This window comes from Dreissena polymorpha, chromosome 6 (genome assembly GCF_020536995.1).
Source record: "Dreissena polymorpha isolate Duluth1 chromosome 6, UMN_Dpol_1.0, whole genome shotgun sequence".
In the NCBI taxonomy this organism is placed as follows: domain Eukaryota; kingdom Metazoa; phylum Mollusca; class Bivalvia; order Myida; family Dreissenidae; genus Dreissena; species Dreissena polymorpha.
This window is the reverse complement of record NC_068360.1, coordinates 99942833-99960960: the sequence shown is the minus strand read 5'-3', so window position 1 is coordinate 99960960 and position 18128 is coordinate 99942833. Positions and strand designations below refer to the sequence as shown.

The following is an 18128-nucleotide window of genomic DNA, read 5'->3' as shown; positions in this document are numbered from 1 at the left end:
CACGCGGATGCGGCAGTGTAGGAAAATTATAGTAAATAAATTCGTAACGAAAGACGTATTTAAATGAGGTATTGATTAAAATTGAATAACACTTCCGAGAGGGGAATTTTTCCAATATTTGGGAAAAAATATATACTCTAGAGATGGGGGAATGGGGCCGAATAACGTCGAATATTTCATCCAAAAAAAACACTGCTCAGTCTCGTGTGAGGGTTTGCAATGCCTATTTATTTAGGGTCACTACAATGGCCGGTATTCAAGTAGAAGTAAAGGACATCTTAGCCTAGTTGTAGTTTATTGAAAACTTAACATCCAATTAACTAGTGACAGTTTTTTTCTGCTTACAAAAAAGCGAAAAAAAGAGTAATATTTACTTGGTTTAAACTTTTTAATATCAACATACGTCAAAACACAAACTATCATAAGTCATATGGAATTTTATTAATTTAAGGGATTTTCTTGACTAATAAGCTTGTCAACACGGGGGCTGTTTTGTATTTAGTTTTATTGACTGAAGGAGTGTTTTTATCGATCACACTGTGGTATAAATGGGTAAGAATACGGTTGTTCTCGCGATTTCATTTCGAGTTTGAACAACGTTGAAACAGGATACGTCCTGATTCAACATCGACGTCACAATTTGGTATACGATTAAACAAACGTAATGTGTTTGTATGTTGTGTATATGTATAAATGAATGTAATTGATTGATAAGTGTGCACATTTGATAAATTATCTCTTTTTATTCATTGTATTTTTTTACACAATAATATGCAGGTATTCAAGTTCATTTGTGATGTATGTTTCTTCGATATACTAATACTCTGTCATATTTTAAATGTAATAAACATTGCCTGTTGAAAACCCTCGGGTTCCTTCTCTTTTCGAATTTAGCTATTAATATCTATTTAAGGAAACAGCTTATCTCCAAATCATTACTGAACCCGACTCTGTTTTATTTAAAATCGTATGACAATTGTTTATTTCGTACAACAAATGTGACGCACTACCATATTTAGTAACTTCATTTCAGTACATACTAGTCATAAACACATGGGCCGTGCACTGGGAAAAAGGATTTAATGAATGTGCGTAACGTGTCATCCTAGTACAGCCTATGCAGTCCGCACAGGCTAATCAGGACGACACATTCCGTTTTTACGATTTTTGCGTTAAAAGAAAGTTTCTTCTTAGTAAAAATCCAGAACAGGCGGAAAATGTCGTGCCTGATTAGCCTGTGTAGACTGCAAAGGCTTATCTGGGACGACACTTAACGTACATGTATATATGCCTTTTCAAACCCCATAAGTCAGTCGTAACTCCTGATACTTATACGACAATGCCGAATCAACCAATCCGAATGTCCAGTAAATACACGTATCGTCCCTTTAATTATGCAAAAGTATTGAAGAATGGACCATTTGATCGTTCCTTTAGTTATGCATAAGTATTGAAGTACCGCCGTCTGTACACATGCATGTTAAGTCTCTTATAACTTACTTCAGAGTGGTCACGTGCATATGTGCTACTTGCATATATATGAGTCGCGTTTTGCAAAAACTGGACATAGTGCATGTGCGTAAAGTGTCGTCCCAGATTGGCCTGTGCAGTCCGCACAGGCTAATCAGGGACGACACTTTCCGCCTAAATTGGATTTTTGCTAAGACGAAACTTTATATGTAAACGAAAAATGTCATAATAAAGCGGAAATTGACGTCTCTGATTAGCCTGTGCGGACTGCACAGGCTAATCTGGGACAAGACTTTACGCACATGCATTATGCCCAGTTTTCTCAGAACGCGGCTCATATGTTAAGTACGATATGCATATGCAGATGAAAGAGACCTAATTGAAAACATTCTAAACACAATATAGAAACACGTATTTGTTTCTTAAACTATTGAGCACTGTGAATGATTGTGTTATTTCACGATCCTTCATGTGCACGTGCTCATATTCAGTATATTATAGATTAAAACAAGCTAAGACATATTAGTTTTATCATACAGAATGAACATATGATATGTCATGGTCGTCGATCATAAAAAAAGCACCAAAAATGACGTTTAGAGAGATCTTTCAAATAATTAGTAATAGATCTTCGCAGTAAATATAATTTACTAAACAGTTCATGCACAAAAACGTATGAACACTTAAAACTATGATAAATATTGGAACTGTCATGGAAATCTCTTTTGAGTCCAGTCAATTAAAAAAACGACACGTCGTACTGTCTTCCACTGGCTTATTTTAGGTTCTTGTGCCCCCGGGCCCTGCTCGCTATCACGTACACTACCACGGTGAGTAGAATACACGACCCGAGAGCAATTCCCACTGCGAGGGCCAGGGCGAGGTCAGTTTCCGGGCTTATGCCATGTCTACCAAGACTCGTGCTCACGTCTTAAAATATGAGAACAATACATGTAATAATTTCTTTAAAAAAATCATTTGCAAATATAAAGCTTTTAGTGTTGCATTTTGATTAACAAATCATCATCATCATCATCATCATCATCATCATCATCATCATCATCATCATCATCACCATCACCATCACCATCACCATCACCATCATTATCATCATCATCATCATCATCATCATCATCATCATCATCATCATCATCATCATCATCATCATCATCATCATCATCATCATAATCATCATCACTTTAATCATAATCAAAATCGCCACAATCATAATCGTCATAATCATCATCATCATCAGCAGCAGCAGCAGCATCAGCATCATAAGCATCATCATCATATTCTTAATTATCTTAATAATCATCATTATCACTGTCGTAACCACGACCAAAATCATCATCTGATTTTTCTGCTGCTTCGTCATTATCATAGTCATCACCACCACCACAACCACTATTTACACCACAAACACAACCACTACCATCATATCAATCATAATCATCATCATATGTAAAACAATCTTCAGCACGTACGCAAGGTCCATCATAGGTATTCAAACTTTGACTCACATGTGTCATAAACAATAACGAAAAAAACAACTCACTTTCTGAGGAAATGTTCGTGTGACTGTCTGATCCAAATGCTCTGTAACTCAAATTTACCATCGTCATGGTAACTCCCATTGACAACGGGATGTCTCGCGTGCGGTCGCAGCGGTAGGAACCGTTGAATTGCGCAGCATTCGTTCCGTTTGGGAAAGTTAACGTCAAATTGTGCTTTCCTAAATTGGTAGCGTTCGGGAAATAGGATTTGTCAATAATATAATTCAAAAATACAAGCTGCCATTCGTATTCATTATCTACTGTTGATGAGTTAGCGAAGATGAATGTCAAGTTCTAGTTGTCTAGAAATTTTATGTTGAGTTGGTTCGTGCCGTCGGGTTTGGAACACACCACTGTAGGTTGTGCCGTTCTGTGGAATTGTAATGTTTACTGTGTCATTCTGAAAGCAAGTCATCATCATTAAAATAATAAATATTAGTTAAGTTTGGACGTACATGAATACGTTGTTTGATCATTTAAAAACAACCAAAGATCGCAGATCAAATTGCAAAAGAAATCGTTTGTTCCAACGCAGTTCATGTTCATAAAATAAATACTAAAATACAAACAGCGATTTAAAAACAGACCAACAAATGTATAGAACTAATTTACAATAAGCATGTTTAAACAACCATCGACTCTTTAAAATCCTTTCGCACACATATTGATAGCCTTACAATGTATACACTCGTAGTCGTGCATTTCTCTGAAAATAGGAAGACAACTCGTAATTTATATCACTGATATTTTCGTATATTTGCTATATCACTTTGTCTGTGTGTATTTTAATTTAAGACATTGCATCAACCAGGGTGCAGAATCACGTGACTTTGTTGGGGTTTTCCAATTAAACGTAATTGGATGTAACAGTAACACACCGGTAATTGCTGCTTTTTTGCAAATAACTTTTTAAAACAATTTTTCTTAAGAATTTCAACTATTGCATAAAAGACAGATTTTTATACTGCTTATGGCGATGTGAAATACATCAGAATTACTTGATTTAAATTTAATTCGCTCCCTAGAGAAATGTATGTTTTGCAAATTTTGAGAGAATTTTCTTCTAGTGAAATTGACCTTGAGCGGATACCCAATACATACTTTGAACACCTAAAGCAAACGTGTGAGGACTTCCCGTTTAGCGATGTTGTTGTGCTCAAGAAAAGAATGTTTACGCGGAGCAGCGAGCCACTTCCGGTTCGGCTCGCACAAGATATTTACGCGATTATTGAGGTTGCTGAAGGTGGAGAACCGTACTTGCTGAAGCCGATGATCAGCACTGCGAAGGCTAGGAAATCAACAGTAGTGCGAGCGATTACGAATATAGAGACTGAAAATCAGGTTGGTAGTGGTCGACAACCTGGAAAGTGTATGTGTTCTAGTGATATCTGCATACTGAAATACCAGATTTCTACCCTTCAGGCGGATCATCTGATTTTCAAACAGGCTATGTATGCAAGAAACGAGCTGCGTCCGAAGGAAACGGAAGCTACAATAGACTCACTTCGGTCAATCAAGGTACACATTTTGAAGTGTAATGAGGCTATAAAAGACTGTTCCGACAGCACTTTATCGACCATTAGAAACTTAGTGACGGTAGTCAGTGCATCTGTGGCGAAGATCACTGAGCTAGAGGACAGACTCATGGTTCTAGAGGTCCACCCGTTGATAGATGATGTGAATAATCAGGATTAAAACGCGGAATATACTGGAAACTGTGTGTTAGATAGCAGCGTTACATTCACCGCGGTTCCGATCTGTCATTGGTTCGCCTGACATAAGGGGCGACGTTCGTTCTGTGCCAGAAGTGATTGACAACGAGTGCGATAAACCTCTAGTCTCCGATAAAACTCTTGATGTTGTTAAGCCGAGCAATCGTGCCTGCTCGCGTCGTGTCCCTACAACGACAGAACACACGTCGCAGGTAACCTAAGTGCAACTCCCGATACCGGTACGTGTCACAGAGCGGTCAGATGACATACCTACAGGTGAATGGCTGGAGGGGGGTGACTTTGAAGTGAAACGACGCAGGCGGACGCCTCGTTTCTGTCTTCTTGGCCTTAGTAAAAAAGGTAAATATAGACATTCTTACAAAAGTAATAGAACGGAAAGGCCCAGCTGTGTCAATGCTGGGTGTTTTCCCCTCTAAGTCAAGACCAGGAAAGGTTGTGATTCGACTTAACGTTTACGATAATGACATGGCCGACCGCTTATTGGAATATGACTTTTGGCCGATATATATTTTTTGCAGGCCATGGCGTAAAAGGGTGGCGAGAGAGCAATCGCCGAGACTTCGAGAGCGACGTAAGCGTTTGGAAAATTGGGTGGACGCTCCTCGCTTCGACTCCTATAATAACGACCCCTGGTCAAATCGATTTAGCAGTCTGGATACGGAGATGGACTAACCCGAGTGTTGGGTGTGATAATGGCTCCATTTAATGTGTTGTAATGGAAGACTTTAAATTAAAACTATTGACATGGAATGCAACTGGAATTATGTCCAGCGCATCATACTTGTGTAAAACATTGACTAACTTTCACATAAATATTTGTGGTATTTCTGAACATTGGTTACTTCAACAAAGTGTACATTTTCTCGACTCTGCTTTTAAAATTATAGATATATTGTCAAGTGTGATAATGACCTATAATTGCCTAGCAAACGGAAAATTGGTAAAGGGGGAGTAGCCCTACTTTGGCGACATGAACTCAATGACAGAGTTTCGCCACTTGAAATTGATGATGATAGAATTATTGGTATACAGTTACAAATATCACCAATCAATTATGTATTTATTTTTCAAGTGTATCTACCGTGTACCAATCATTTTAATGTGTTATACAGTGATTACGTTCAGAAATTGTATGAACTTTGGTGTGCCTATTGTGAGTTAGGGATGGTAATTCTTATGGGTGATTTGAATTGTTCTGTACTTGATGACAAACCCAGAAGTTTGCTTCTTAGGCAGTTCTTTTCAGACCCGCAGAATATACCTGTAAACTGTTTGCCAGCTTGTAATGGTATGAAGTCTAGATTTGTATCATATGATGGTGTATATGAATCAGTGATTGACTATATTTGTTTATCTAGTGACTGTATTGATCTCGTTTCGCATTGTGAAATTTTATGATGATTGTCTTAATGTATCTAGACATAGACCTGTCACAGTAAACATAAACTTTCCTGTGTCAGACGGTAAATTTAACATCAGTGAAGAATCTTTTAAACGTATCAGCTGGAAAAGAGCCACGGATGCACAAATTAGTGACTATGTTGGAAATGATACAAACTCTTTGAATCAATGTACATATGTGTGCGATAGTAAAGAATTTATTGACTCAACATATACTACGTTATGTGACGTGCTGACAGGAGCGGTAGGAACTTGTATCGGTCATAGACCATTTCAGTCTCTTTCAAAGCCGTACTGGGATAGTGGTTTACGTGAATACCATAAACAGATGCGCTATTATAGGTCCCAGTGGTGTCGTGCTGGACTTCCGAGGAACAAAACTAACGCTGAGTATATGTCCTATAGGACGGCAAAGAGGGACATCCGGCGAGCCCATAGAAAGGCAGAAAATGAGCATATGCAGATGAACCGGGAAATTGACGAATCTGCAGAAATAAATACAAATGATTTCTGGAAACAGGTCAACACACGCCGTATGGCCCATAACTGTAATAAGTCCACATCTGGTATCAAGTTTGGTGAAATTGTGCATCGTGACCAAAAAGCGATTACGGAACAATGGGGGTTTTATTTTGAAAGACTATATTCAACATCTAACTATGAGCATTTTGATGACAAATGGCGTGATCATGTGCCACAAAACGTCGGGCAACTGCGTGAGACATTGATACCTGACAGCAACGCCACAGTAATGCCCGAAGACATTGAGAGGTGTATACGTTCTTGTCCGAGGGGAAAGGCTCCTGGATATGGTGGTATAACATACGAGCATCTCAAGCCAGTAGCGAGTGCTATTTCGCCATTATTAGCTAATTTCTTCACTGCAATTCTTCGTACAGTGTACATTCCTGACATTCTCAAGCGTGGTGTTATAATAAACCTACATAAAGGAGGATCGAAACCAAAGGACAATCCGGGTAGCTACAGAGCTTTAACCCTTACTACTATTGTGTTAAAGCTCTTTGAATCTGTGCTTTTACACCGATTTAGTACACATATGATGGCCGACATTAACATTAAACAGGGTGGTTTCCAGGAGGGTCTTGACTGTCTGATGACGTCATTCATGTTACGTGAAAGTGTCTATTTTGCACGTGAACATGGATCAAAGCTATACGTGTGCTACCTGGATGGGAGACAAGCGTTCGATAAAGTGTGGCATTACGGCCTCTTTTACAAGCTCCAAACAAAAATAGACGACACTTTACTGCTCGCATTCATTGAATTATACGTGAACATGACTAGTTTTGTCAAAAATCGTGGTCATACATCAAAATGGTTCCCTGTTTATCAGGGAACTCGACAAGGCGGGAAAAGTTCACCGAACTGCTATCTAGTATATATAAATGGATAAATCAATGCTCTTGAACATTCTGGTCTAGGTTTTTGTGTGTACGGAATGAATATAAACAGTCCTACAGTAGCAGACGACATGATTCTCATTGCATTTTCAAAGCACGCACTTGATGGCATGGTGAAAATATGCTATGACTATTCGTGTAAATGGCGCTTTGAATATAATCCATAAAATGTGCAGTTATAGTATTCAACGAACAGCGATGCCGTCGACGTGAACGTACTTGGACACTCGGGCGTGAAACTATACAGGAAGCAGAAACGTACACACATCTTGGACTGAAATGTGACCGTCGAAGATGAGAGGTACTCTCTCTTATATCCTTCATTACAGATTTAATCCTGCTGAACTTAATCCTATAACACTTCGAAAATTATATGTTAATGTGGTCTTGCCCAAAGCTTTATATGGCTCGCCGCTATGGTGCAACTATTCTTATGGTGGCATAAATGAACTTGAAATATCCCATAGAAGATGTGTTAAACAAATTCTTAGCGTCGGTAGGTACACAAACACCGATGTTGCATTGTCATGCTTAAACATTGAATCCGCGGAGAATTGATAGACTTTGAGAAGCTTCAGTTTTTCGGGCAACTGTGCCGGCTTTCAGTTAGATTCTTGGCCAAGTGTTCATCTATTGACTAACACGATATTGCTTAGGGTGCATTAATATGCAAGGGCTGATTCCTGACATCTACAGACTTTTACAAAAGTACAGTTTGATGCTTACCCTAGAAACATATCTGGAAAGTGGTTAATTCTCCGAAAAGATGGCATGGAAACGGACAATCAGCAACAGTGTTAGAATTACAAACAGACAAAGACGCTCACACATTGCAAATAAAATTACATGTGTCGAGGATTTAAAGCTATTTGAAGCTGATAGACCGCTTACCGCCATCGTCATTTCTAAGACTTCACCGTCACTCTCTGTGAACCACAAGTCAACGAAGATCCTAAGTATGGCGATGTCGAGGCAATTTGCAAGTAAATGTGCAATCTCTTACAAGTTCACCGACAGTATTGTGAACCATACTCTCTGGTTTTGTGAAAAAACAGAATCCAAAAGGAATAAGCTTATTGTTGAACTGTACAGAGTGATTGGGCACTGGAAATTTAATCAATTTATGACTCTTCCCGTTTCAGGGGGGCCTGCGTATACGGGAGCTTACCGCGTTTAAGTGAGAACGTTGTTGCAAAACTTCAAAGATGGCGTCGTTTTAGTGTTTTTCGTGAAGGAGTAGCGGATATTTTCACCCGGTAAGCCAATTGATATTTATATTTCTTTTGAATGAATAAGCCAATTCGGCTCTACGGTGTTTGTGTTCCCCTCGGTTTTTTGTTTCAATACCGTAGACGTCGGAATAAAAAAGTTATTGAAGCAAAACCGTCGACAAATTTGTTGTTTAATTTCTTGACCTTCGAGATGTTGGATGTTCGAATATCATTTTCTCTCACAATAAACAGTATTTGTACATGTTTACAGTAAAATATAACATAAATCGCGATTATTTTATTATCTCGACGTGTTTTTATGTCTATTAATTCATTTAATGCCGAATTATAACGGTTAAACCCCCCTTTTTGGAACAAAACTTCCTTTTAAGCACATTTTGGGACCTGACTTCTAAATGATAAACAGCTCTTTCCTATGTTAGAAGGTTTTATGCGAAATAAATTTCGTGAATGAATTCCGCATTGGTGCGAGTGTTTTGGAAATCATTTTTACATGAGGAAATCAAGTTATCTTTTTTTTATTAATTGTTATATTATCAATTTTTGTTATTGTATGTTTTATCGCGTACTTAACGCTAACATTTAGTGTGTGTAAAATATAAGACGGTATTATTAACACAGTGTAATCCTTACCTGTTTATTTTAACACATATGGACATACTTATGTTTGAATATGCATCAAACGGAATACTATGCCAACTAAACGAAATAAAATGCTTACTATTTCCAGATATCAAGACGCCAGTTATATATTTCGAGGATGTCAAGATTAAAAAAGACGGCGTAACGAAGTGTGTACCGCTCTAGAAAGCGAAAGGTACATGAAAACCCACCGATCAAACAAAAAAGATAACGTCGAAGTACCACACAAAACAATCACATGTACGTGCAATATAAGTGTAATGAAAACAGAAAAGAGTAAAGCCGTTTCGATACTAGTATACGGTTGCTTTAACCAAATACTGCCATTGTTGCGATTCGGAATACATGAAGCAATTTGGAATACCTGACACCTGCTTAAAAGATGCATAACGGTGGATGTTTTTTTAATGAAAACTTAAATATTAATTGTTTATTTAATACAATGACATTTGACACGTTTTACCATAACGATACTGATACATGTATGTGACTTTGATGTGACAAATTTTTGACGACCTTCTTATAAACCAGTTCTGAGTTGGTCACTATATTATAATCGCAGAAAGTGAATTTGTAGTGGATAGAAAGATTTGTGCAAATGCAATACACGATATGATTTCAGTAGAAGTGATCAATATAAACATGTACTTTTTTCTCTTTTATACATATGTGAATACATATTATTTAAGACTGTTGTATTAAGGGAATAAAGTATTGGTTCACGTAGAAAGATTATTTCGTGTGTTCCTAATATTGCCTTCTAATGGTAAGTTAATATGTCAAATGCATAACAAATTCATTCCGACCAAAATCTTTTTTATCATGTATGTAAGTGCTGATTACAATTGAAAATGTATGCAGAGACATTGTTGGAAGAAATGACGTAACATAGATAATGGTTTTTGTTTCATAAAAAAGTGAGAAACTAGCATGACATATACGGAACAAAACGTGTAATTAAGTAGCACTCATAGCAATTATATGTCAGACTTGTCTATGTAGAAATAATAAAATATTACAAAAAAACAAACACATAATACATCATCTGTACATTTTTTGTTTGGTTCGTTTGTTTTATTTGCTGTTTTAGTCCGGCTCTGTTTAAGGACTCTCTCTTGCATATTCTACATTTAAACTCATGTGGTCCACGAATGTGGAATGGTATCCCAGTCCTCCGCTAATGTTAAATTCCTAATTACATAATGTTATACTGCAACGAAAGATGCATTTTCTATCGCCCTTTAACCTTCGTCATATGAAAAGACAGTTAAAGAATGGTTAAAGAAAATTTCATATCAGAATAAGGTCGACACGTCATAAAATACATTTAATTAATAAAAATATTACTGAAAAGGCTGATAAACATTCTATTATATCGTACATCAGCTACCCCACAACCCATCTTCTTTAAAATCGGTGAATTGATTCAGTTGGTCGGCAGGTTTTGTGTACAACGTGGGGATTTTTCTGGTAACCAAGAGCGACGTCAACGTTCATGAAGCCTTTCATTCATAAATGTATATATGCGTCAGGTGTCAAAACCAGCATCACCGGATGTAAAATCTATTTTTGACCTGCATATTATCCGCTGCTGTGTGCCCCCGCAAATTAGTATAAAATGGATTCCGAACCGGTTATTAGTTAACATAACATCAGGACATAATATCCCTTCCAAAAAGGGCGCTATGCTGCTTAATAGTACATGTATATTGCAAAAACGTAAAGCTCCCCACGTATAATGTCGCAGTTTATAACAATACAAGTTATGTTTCATCTTTTGTAATGTGACTTGAGGTTTCGTATCTTTGAAAAGTATGAAAGAGGCATACATTTATACAGAGGAAACGTTCTTTAAAACATTCATATCAATGGTAAATTCAATCACGACAGAAAGTTCGTGTATTTGGAAGTCATGTCCCAAAATGTGCTTAAAAGGAAGTCAGTTCCATAAAGAGGGGTTAAACCAATAGTTTTTGGCAATAAATTAGTTATAAGAGATAAAACAGCGTCGGGAAAATGAAATAATCATGGTTTTAGTTATATTTTACCGTACACGTGCATCAATACTGTGTATTATAAGAGAAAATGATATTTGCACATCCCGTTTCTCGATCGTCACGTAAGGAGACAACAGATTTGTGAACGGTTTTCCTTCAATAACTTTTTTATCCTTACGTCTACGATCTTTAAACAAAAAACCGAGGGAAGCACAAACACCGGAGAGCCGAAAGGGCGTATTCATTCAAAAGAAATATAAATATAAACTGGCTTACCGGGTGAAAATATCCGCTACTCCTTCACGAAAAACACTAAAACGACGCCATCTTTGAAGTTTTGCAACAACTTTCTCACTTAAACGCGGTAAGCTCCCGTATACGCAGGCCCCCCTGCGTATTGACAATGAGTAGACATATAGTGTGTCTTGCATTAGCAGTACCTGAAGATGGCATTTTTAGCAATTTCGTTTTACTCAAACTCATATGTGATCTGTATTAACTTGTTTATATTATACCCGCCTAAATCGACTATAATGTTTCTTTGTATTAACCTACAGGATGATATTGTCAGTATATTATGGATAACCTAACTTTAGCTTGAATTTTCGTTTTCGTTTAAGGTAAAGTAAATTAAGTTATCGACAATAGCGAAATAGTTTGGTAATTGAATATTTATAAATTTATAAGTGTGTGTGTGTGTGTGTGTGCGCGTGCGCGTGCGCGTGTGTGTGTGTGCGTGCGTGCGTGCGTGCGTGCGTGCTTGCGTGCGTGCGTGCGTGTGTGTGTGTGTGTGTGTGTGAGGGTGTGTGTGTATGTGTGTGTGTGTGTGTGTGTGTATGTGTGTGTGTGTGTGTGTGTGTGTGTGTGTGTGTGTGTGTGTGTGTGTGTGTGTGTGTGTGTGTGTGTGTGTGTGTGTGTGTGTGTGTGTGTGTGTGTGTGTGTGTGTGTGTGTGTGTGTGTGTGTGTGTGTGTGTGTGTGTGTGTGTGTGTGTGTGTGTGTGTGTGTGTGTGTGTGTGTGTGTGTGTGTGTGTGTGTGTTGTGTGTGTGTGTGTGTGTGTGTGTGTGTGTGTGTGTGTGTGTGTGTGTGTGTGTGTGTGTGTGTGTGTGTGTGGTGTGTGTGTGTGTGTGTGTGTGTGTGTGTGTGTGTGTGTGTGTGTGTGTGTGTGCGGGTGTGTGTGCGTGCGTGATTGCGTGCGTGCGTGATTGCGTGCGTGCGTGCGTGCGTGCGTATGTGTGTGTGTGTGTTTTCATGATTATATATTTTGTAAATTATGCCACTCTTCCTATGTTGGACATGCTTTGTGATTATTGTATAGTCATGTTGTTCGAATCTTCGATATCGGAGGAAATAAAGATTATACTTGTTCCAAAATTTCATGTAACCGCACGACTATGCGTCATGCAAGGTGAAATTTGTCACCGAGTTCAGACGTATTCAAAGGAATGAGTCTTATACCTTAAAGGGGCCTTTTCACGTTTTGGTAAATTGGCAAAATTAAAAAATGGTTTCAGATTCGCATATTTTCGTTTAAGTTATGCTATTTGTGAGGAAATAGTAATACCCGGTACTGAGCATTTTCCAAGCTCTAAAATATCAATTATATTATCATCTTTTGACGATTTGAAAACCTGAAAATTATAAAGCGTTGCAACGCGAAAGGATTAAATAATTTGGAGTGTTATGTTGTTGTCGTTATATTTTGGGAAACTACGAGGATTGCTTATATAAGTAAAAAATACATCAGCTCATAGCATGAGCCCGGATGGTCGAATGGTCTAAGCGGAAGACTTTTTACTCCATGACTCCATGGATCAGTGGTTCGAGCCCAGTTGAGGGTTACTTTTTTCCTTTTTGTCCCCTACCGGTTTCACCGGAGGGGACTTATGGTTTGCGCTCTGTGTGTCTGTCCGTCTGTCTGTAAGTCTGTCTGTCACACTTTTCTGGATCCTGCGATAACTTTAAAAGTTCTTAATATTTTTTTCATGAAACTAAAAATGTGGATATATGGCAATATGGACATTATGCCCGTCATTTAATTTTGTTCCTATGTCAAAAATATGGTTGATATGGCAACAAATAGACTAGAAATACTGCTGAAATTGGTGGTTTTCTGGATCCTGCGATAACTTTAAAAGTGCTTAATATTTTTTCATGAAACTTGCAACATGGATAGATGGCAATATTGACATTATGCACGTCATTTCATTTTGTTCCTACGTCAAAAATTGTGGTTGCTATGGCAACCAAAAAAAATCTGAAAATGGTGAAATTTCTGACAAATTTTGGAGCCGGTAGGGGACCATATTGCTTGACAATAGCCTTGTTTTAAATTGTATTCGTGTTTGTGATTTACAAGAGATTTTAGGTCCCATGTTTGAATTTATCAATAGAAAGCATTTAATGACAAGCTTAAATACATGCCAAAATCTGTGAAAAGGCCCCTTTAAGATATCGGCACAAACTGCTAGAAAAACTGTTTTTTTATGCACAAAAGGTTTTTGCAAATGTATTTCAATAATTTGAGATATTTGCACAAAATAAAGTTCTTAACGGTGTGTTTACATTCTGTCTAGCCCGTGTGTAACGCCCTGAAAACCCCGTTGATTCTGCACCCTGTCAACGCATTGTGCCTACCTTAGTAGCTGTGACGTACGGAATTGTCAGGCGTATACCCGCCGTCATGACAACACACGTCACGTTGCCATCGGTTACTGTGTAGTTGTTGGTCGGCGGTGCCTGTGCGACTACATTGTCACATATTGGTACATGTATGTGCATATTTACATTATTTTAAAATGATATTGCTTATGACAAATTAAGTCGTATAAATTGTTTGCTTTGATTCCAATACTTGTACTTAAGACAACATATGTATTAAGGCAGAATTATCATTGCAAGTATGTACATGCATTCGAAGAAATGTTTTGTAATGTTAGCGAGCAGACGCGTCTGCGGTCGGGCAAACAATCACTACATCGTTGCAATAAAACGCTTACACCATTGTTCCATTTCGTTTAACTTTAAACCTCGTCTCATAATAGTGAAAAAAAACACCTCAATATACAATATACAAATAGTTCAGATAGTTCACAGAGAACTATGGTAAAGTCCACCACATAGATTTCCGTAAGTCATTTGTTGTAATTTAAAATGCAGTTTAATAGAAATACACCACATTTACATTTAAAAAAACGATGTTTTCCACAAGTCGTCTTCAGCTCATGTTGAATATTTGACGGCAGCGTTACACAGGCAATCAAACAGTAACATACGTTTACAACGTCAAGTCACACATATAGTCCATTACTCACATATGACAACATATCGTGAACATGGGTCCAATCTATGTTTGCTAGATACCTTTACATGTACATCTGCGGTACACAAGTATAATGTCCATTAACACCAATTTTATTGAAACTGTATTATCGCGGTTTGAGCTATCAGACCTCGCGTGTTTGACTTCCCTATCTCTCACAAGGCCTTTACAAAGCGCTTATTTTGATTTAAAACGTTATCTCCCTCTCTAACCTTGACAAATGTTACGTTCTAGGTCATCGGAACTTAAATTTACTTGTTCACAGAATTTTGCATTAAAAAAACATTGCATTTCACATTGCAAATTTATATTTGATAGTTTGTATGGTAAATGCTGAAATGATGCATCTATGTTGGTGGATTTCTTCATTATTTTCACAAATAAATAGCTTAAGAGATAATATATCATTTAATAGACTTTATATTTCCTAGACCCTAGTATACTCATTGTGGCAAAAAGGTATTGAATCTTGAAACTGACATCTCAATCCGTAAATTACTACTAGCAAGGAGTAAAAAAACATCCAGTAGAGTTTAATTCTAAAAATATATACAAACACTATTAATGATCATAAGTTGTTGTACATTTGTATTATAAAAAACTGATAACACTCAAATTATACACACCGGAGCAACATATTCATGCAAAATATAGACATGTATTTAATGTATTAAACTTGTATTGTTCATTTAAGATACCAGTAATGTAAAACTGTGCGTATAGATAGGAATACTGCTAGTAGCATGGATGTCAGTAACATCATCACTAATACACAAATGGAAAAGAGAAAATAACTCGCAGCCTTCAAAGAAAAAAAAGTAACGTGATTCCAATTCTAGAATCTGCACTTCTTAAGACTTCGGTTTCAACCAATTGTAAAAAGAAAACGAAATTTACATTGAATCGACGCGAAGAAATCATGACAGCTAAAGGAAGGATTTTACTGAAGGAAACTCTGCGTGTCGTTTAAATTTGTGCTTTACATGCCCACCAGCCTCTAAATTGCTACTTCATGTACATGGCGGACTACTTTTAATGCCCATTACTTTCTGTTTAAGGTCAAATGCAGTTAAGACATGTAGGCGATTTAACTCGTTATTAACTTATTATATATATATACATCAACGTCTCCATTCATGTGTTCTTTAATTGCAATATATACATTCATGGAATGAATACATTTTAAATCATTTTATCGAATAAGAATAATATCCGTAATTAATCCCAAAGAACGTTTCTGTTGGTTTGTTTACCTGAATGCTCCTCGATTGTTACTTAAAAGTGCGCACTAAACTCTTTTCATGTTCAATAACATGAGTATGGCCTTATGATTTTACGCGTATTTTCCGTACCCGGGGTAAATTATAGTATGTACGTAAGAGTACCCGGGGTACTTTAATGTTGTACCTGAGTTGTACCTCAGATACTATTTAAAAGTAGCACGGTACAATACAGTTTACTAAAAATATCCGGGATACGGAAAATATACTAAAAAGTACCCCGGAGTAATAGCGGTGCCGTTAAGCATATTTTCCGTACTCGTTATAAATTGCAGTATACGTAATAATGGAAAAATGCTTTTCAGTTATTAACATACTGTGTACATGCATAGAATGATAAGTGTCTTGGTGTACTTTAATGAATCTTACGTGTACAAGAAACGTTTAAAAGGCGAGTATTGTCGTGAAATTGTGATAGTATCATTTTAAAGTTTTAATAATTATTCTTTAGTTTGACAAACTATTACCCTTTATTTGTCAAGAACAGTACTTCACCACTTTACATATGCGTATGATTATGGAATCTATGTGTGATGTTTCGCTTGAACAACAATCTTAAATTCCATGCAAAAGTCGTGATACATACAACAAATCTGTAGAATCCTTACTTAAATTTAAATCAGCATGCCAAATGTTGCACACTGTAAAACTGAATACATGTTTTATTTAAATACAAATTCTAGTTTCATCCAAATTGTTCAACATCAAACGAACAAGAACTAAAATGTTGGCAATGTTATGCTAAACGTTCACAACGTATACATGCAGGATTGGTCTTCTATGATCACGCCGGGTATGCGGATACTTTGATAACAGATGGCACTTCGATACCATATAACAACAAAAGCCACGAGCGTGAGGCGAGTTCTTCAGCTTTTTCGCATGTATGTTCAGTTCATTTGGTTTTCAGACACGTAACATTGTTTGGTCGATTAATGGTAAAGTACATCGTATTGCGGAGTAAAAAAATTGTGGAAAAAACAGTGGATTATAATAAAAAAGATAAAATTCCATCGATAATCATTATGAATAAGATGATCAGTACGTATTTCAACAAAATAAAAATACTTGGAAATAAAGCAAGAACGTTCTAACTTATCGAAATAAAAGATCAATATGTCCATTAATGTTGCACCATTTTAAATTTTAGTTAACTAAGTATTTGAGGAAATTTAAATGTTTTAAGAGTCGGATGCCAAATTTTCATGGACTCTTGTTTTACCGATCATCTCAAAGACAATGGCACTTCGATTCCAGATTGCTCGACACTTTTTACCAGATACAATACACTCTATTAAATGAATCAGAAACGCAGAATTCGCCGTGGAATACTGTTATAGTAAGCAGGCAATACATAAAAATGTATGCACTAACGTAAATTAAAAACGAATTACCGAAACATGTTCTTATTCCTTTGGAATATAATAATGATTTCGTATAAATGTGATAGACACACGTGAAACTAATTCGATATGCCTAATGAGTACAGTCTTTATTTTTCGAGTCACCCAACAGCTGGATCTTCGCATAGTACACAAGCTGAAATAATTTTGATTTACATTTAAAATGTAACTCATCAGACATATCGAATATGTTAATTAAAAATTGTTTAACCTCATGTACTATGTAATTTTAAATTACATTCTCTGTAGCGAAACGGCTGATCTAAAGCATGTATAATTATGTCCTAATGAAGATACTAAGTCCATTTTCTTATATACTAGATAGCGTGTCATGAAACATCACTCCGCTAAAACTGCTAAGAGCTAAATTTCAGCAGCGATGCAGGTCCGAAATTCTATTAGAACTTTTTGGGTCAATGCCATGAAATAAACAAAATAGCAATAATGGTACAGGCGGTCGATTTAATCACACGATGGTGGTGTCAAAGTTGTGCGTACCCGTCGATGTTATTAATATAAACACACATCATTCTGCATACGAACTTGGATATACATGACATAATTATATAAGCAGAAATAAACATTTGAATCTTAGTTAAAATTTGCACTTACAATATTAATTATATAAATTAATAGAAATCAGATTTTTGAAAACGAACTACGCCATCGGTT

The 18128-nt window shown here is 36.8% G+C and overlaps 1 long non-coding RNA gene across 1 annotated transcript; it reads right to left on the bottom strand.

The window, feature by feature from the left end:
• Positions 1–1682: 1682 nt before the first annotated feature.
• On the bottom strand, positions 1683–14897 carry LOC127836122 (uncharacterized). The gene is made up of 3 exons (XR_008028606.1): positions 14089–14897; positions 3029–3426; positions 1683–2400 (listed from the first exon to the last, which is right to left on the bottom strand). It is a non-coding gene; the product is annotated as an uncharacterized LOC127836122 (long non-coding RNA).
• Between the last annotated feature and the right edge of the window lie 3231 nt (positions 14898–18128).